Here is a 5,116-nt window from a genome sequence, read left to right as displayed (position 1 = left end):
GTCGAGCGCCGAGTTTCTCCGAGCCCTACAGAATCTCATGTGAACTTGCGACTGCAAAGGACTGACGGTGGAACAACATGCAGAGCTCCTGGTACGAGACGCCTTCGTTACAGGGATCAGGTCAGTGTACGTGTGCCAGCAGCTACTGGAAAATGCCGATCTTACCTTACGCTCGGCGATCGAGATGGCCGAAACGCTGGAGGCTGCTCTGCACAATGCTGACGCAGTCCAGCTGCACGATCCCCCGCCAGTTCCGTGGACACTGCAGACCCCGCCACCCACCGCTGCCAGTCATGAGTCAATGAACTCCCCGAAACCGACCACAGCTGCTACTAGTCGCAAGTCCACGCAGTGTTACTTCTGCGGACTCGAAAAGCACCCCTGAAAATGCTGTCCGGCCCGAGAAGCGACCTGCTCCAGCTGCGGGAAGAAGGGCCATTTCGCTAAGGTCTGTAAGTCTAAACCGCGAGCAGGGTCGGGCAGCGCTACATGTGAGGCATGGGGGCCGCCATCTTGCCTGCCCGCCTTGTGCGAGACATGGGGGCAGCCATCTTGCCTGCCCGCCTTGTGCGAGACATGGGGGCAGTCATCTTTGTCGGCGCCACCTCGCCCTGCCCCTCACCCATCGGCGCTTACCGGGCACCAAGACGGCAGTTCCACTCTGGCCTCCGTAACCTTCGACCAAAGTGCCCCACACCAGCTTGCAAGGTCAATGATGGACATCCTGGTGGAGGGGCACAGGACTAGCTGCCTGTTTGACACAGGCAGCACTGAGAGTTTTATTCACCCGGACACGGTGCAATGCTGCAGACTCGTGACACGGCCGGTAAGCCAGAGGGTCATCATGGCTTCTGGGTCGCATTCCACAGACATCCGGGGGGGTTGTGTAGCGACATTGGTGGTGCAGGGCACAGAATATCGGAACTTTGCGCTACTGGTCATGCCTCAAATGTGTGCGCCTGTGCTATTGGGGCTGGACTTCCAGAGCCACCTCGAAAGTGTGACTATGGCATATGACGGGCCCCTCCCACCACTCACTGTCAGGAATCCTCAGTTTTGTGGGACTTCGTCATATACTCCGCTACCGACCACACACACACACACACACCAACCCAGACATCCCACCCAGCACCATGCCGACAGCTGTGCTACCGACACCACTTGCAGCCTCTCCACCCTCAGGATCCCTCCCCCACTGCTGTTCACCAACCTGACCCCCGACTGTAAACCTGTGGCAACTAAAAGCAGGAGGTACAGCGCGGGGGACAGGGCCTTCATTCAGTCGGAGGTGCAGCGGCTGCTCAGGGAGGGGATCATTGAGCCAAGCACAAGCCCTTGGAGGGCCCAAGTGGTTGTTGTTCAGACTGGGCAGAAAAATAGGATGGTCGTGGACTATAGTCAAACCATCAATAGGTTCACGCAGCTTGACGCATACCCCCTGCCCCGCATCGCGGATATGGTCAACCAGATAGCTCAGTACAAGGTGTACTCAACAATAGACCTGAAATCCGCTTATCACCAGCTCCCCATCCGCCCAGAGGACCGCCCCTACACCGCCTTCGAGGCAGGCGGCAGTCTCTGTCACTTCCTGCGCGTCCCCTTCGGTGTCACAAATGGTGTCTCTGTCTTCCAGAGGGAAATGGACCGGATGGTGGACCAGTGCCAACTGAAGGCCACATTTCCCTATCTGGATAATATCACCATCTGAGGTCACGACTGGTGGGATCACAACGCCAACTTCCAATGATTTTTCCAAGTGGCCAAAGCCCTGAACCTTACTTATAACAGGGACAAGTGTGTGTTCGGAACCACCCGACTCGCTATCTTTGGGTATGTCGTGGAAAACGGGGTCATTGGCCCTGATCCCGACTGTATGCGCCCCCTGTTAGAATTCCCTCTTCCTACCACCCTCAGAGCCCTCAGACGGTGCCTGGGCTTCTTTTCCTATTACGCCCAATGGGTCCCCCATTACGCAGATAAGGCCTGCCCCCTGGTCAAGTTGCGGCCTTCAGCTGCATTAAAGGGGACATTGCCAAAGCAACGATGCATGCGGTGGACGAGACCATTCCCTTCCAAGTAGAGAGTGACGCCTCCGATTTCGCGCTTGCTGCTACCCTCAATCAGGCAAGCAGGCCAGTAGCATTCTTTTCTTATACCCTTCAAGGCCCTGAAATTTGGCACTCAATTTCGTGAAAGCCCGGAACCTGCCGTACTCCCTTGAGGACATCAGGACGATGACCAGGGACTGCCAAGTCTGCGCTGAGTGCAAGCCGCACTTCTAACGTCCTGAAAAGGCGCAACTTATCAAGGCCACCCGCGCCTTTGATCGACTGAGTGTTGACTTTAAGGGCCCCCTTCCCTCCACCGACCGCAATGTCTGCTTTCTCAACATTATCGACGAGTACTCGTGGTTCCCCTTTGCCATCCCCTGCCCCGACACCACTGCCACGTCCGTCATAAAAGCCCTGCGCCAGCTCTTCACTCTGTTCGGATATCCCTGCTATATCCACAGTGATAGAGGGTCCTCCTTTATGAGTGACAAGCTGCGCCAGTACCTGCTGGCTAGAGGAATTGCTACTAGTAGGACCACGAGCTATAATCCTCGGGGAAGTGGACAGGTGGAGAGGGAGAATGTCACAGTGTGGAAGGCCACACTTTTAGCCCTTAAGTCAAGAGCCGGTCTCTCGATGGCAGGAGGTCCTCCCCGAGGCACTCCACTTTATCCGCTCCCTATTATGTACGTCCACCAATGCCACCCCTCACGAGTGCCTATTTTCTTTTCCTAGGAAGTCTGCCACTGGGACCACCCTACCGGCTTGGCTGACATCCCCAGGGTCAGTGCTGCTCCGGAAACATGTGAGGAGCAATAAATACTCCCCGCTGGTCGAGAGGGTTCACCTTCTACACGCAAACCCCCAGTATGCTTACGTGGTCTTACCTGATGGGCGGGAGGACACGGTCTCCGTCCGCAACCTGGCACCCGCAGGAGCAGCAGACCACAAACCCGAACACTCCATGGTAACTATGAACCCTGTACCCGAGGTGACACCACGCACACCAAGCCCTACACAGACTCCTCACGTCACTCCTATACCGGGCGTCTCACACACGCATATACCAGGCGCCTCGCACACGCATGAGGGATCTCTGACACCTAGTGGGCTGACACCTCCAGTTAGGCCGGAACCAGCACAACCTCCGTCTCCTGTGCAATCACCACCACCGGCACCTGTGCAATCACAGCCGGTGCTACGTAGATCACAGCGACAGATTCAACCACCTGATAGACTTAACCTGTAAATATACTTGTAAGAAACTTCGCCCCATGGGGACTCTCTTTTAAAACAAAGGGGGGGGGGGGGTGAATGTGGTGAACTACATATACCTGTCTGGACTCGGCCCCTGCTGACTGCTGTTGTGGCTCCTCCCACGGACCCCGCTATAAAGGCAATTGGGGACACCGCCCTGGCCTCAGTCTCCAGGATGTAGTGTGGTGGTCAATTGCTGCTTGTTCTTTCTTCCAGCCAATAAAAGCCTATATCTTGCCTCACGTCTCCAAGAGTTATTGATGGTGCATCAGTGTGTTGTTTGGATTTCTAGCATCTGCAGATTGGCTCTTGTTTGTGAAGAGTGGTGGAGACCGGGAATATACTTCTCAAAAATTTATTGAAAGGCAATTTATTAAACATGTTAACTATAAGATGGATATGTGTTTGATAGGTGTGTGTCACTGAACCCAGGCAGGTTGGCAGAATTAAGATACGACTCACGATATGATACAGCTAAATACCAGAAATTTCTTGGGAGATCACTTTCCCAATTCCTGTTCCTTGTTTCATGTTTCAGAAAAAAAATGCATGTTTGGCAAATATCTTGCTTTATTTAAACAAAAAAACCTGCTTTTCATAGTATTCATACTACGGTTGGTGGAGATTACTGATAAAAATAATCAAAAAAAGGATTTTCTGAGCACCAGGCTATTGATTTTCACTCAACTGCTGTCTATGAAGAATAAGATGTTGAGTAAGCTGCAAGGAACTCTTTCTGTGATGTCTCCATTGTATATGAATACGTTTGGCATTGCTACTCCAGTAATAAAAAGAGGAATCATTTCATTTTTGGTTGAAGGGAAAGCTGTCAAAGTGGAAGTGAGCAGCAAGAGGGATCTTCACTGAGTGAAGAACTGTCACAACTAGGGACAAAATTGACAATAAGATTTTTTAAAAACAACGCTTTTGAAGACTTTACTTTGCTTCTGTCCATTTCTCTCAATTACCATTGCTCTTTTCATTCTGCCTCCCTTGCCCTCACTTTTCCCTGACTCTGATTAGAAGTTGCTCCACCACAATTCAAGTTACCTCTTCCCTGAAAGCTGTTCATGTCAATAATCAGCTATAGTTAGTTTTGTGTTTGCCCCTGATTCAGTTATCATTCAGTAGCTTTCTTCACAAATAGGTCCTGCTTGATGTATGGTGAATGACCTCCAGAAATTTTACCAGAAAATCATATATATCAAGATTATTCAAATATTATTGAAATAGTAAATACACAACAAAGTGGTTTCGCATTACACTGCATTTTCTACGGTGGGATGATTTAAAGAAGGCCTATCTGGAACTGATCCCAGCCAAATCTAACTCAGAGTAGGTTACCCGTAGCCTATTTATACCTGATTTTGTCTGCATTCTGCCCAAAGCTCAACAGGCTGCTCCAGTCCTCATCCCATTCCTGCAGACCTTTGGTGATCCATCCTGACAGGCCTCATTCTGCCTGACATATTCCTTTTTGTGATCTGCTCCCAGACCCCAGCCTCTTGACTTGAACCAGAAACCATCAGATCTATTATAGCATTGCGCTGTTATGTCATCTCAAAATTTGCCGATTTAGTTCACTGCATTATCATCCAGATCACTGACATAGATAACAAACAACAACGGAACCAGCACACCACTAGTCATTGGCCTCTCGTCAGAGAAACAACCTCTAGCTTCTCTACAAAGCCAATATCTAATTGACTTGACTATCTGATCTTGAATGCCAAGCAACTGAACCTTCTTGACCAACCTCCCAGGCAGAATCTTCTCAAAGGCCTTGCCGACCTGTTTTGTCATTTGCT

The sequence above is a fragment of the Hypanus sabinus genome, chromosome 27 (assembly GCF_030144855.1).
Source record: "Hypanus sabinus isolate sHypSab1 chromosome 27, sHypSab1.hap1, whole genome shotgun sequence".
Taxonomy (NCBI): domain Eukaryota; kingdom Metazoa; phylum Chordata; class Chondrichthyes; order Myliobatiformes; family Dasyatidae; genus Hypanus; species Hypanus sabinus.
This window is presented reverse-complemented; position numbering follows the sequence as displayed.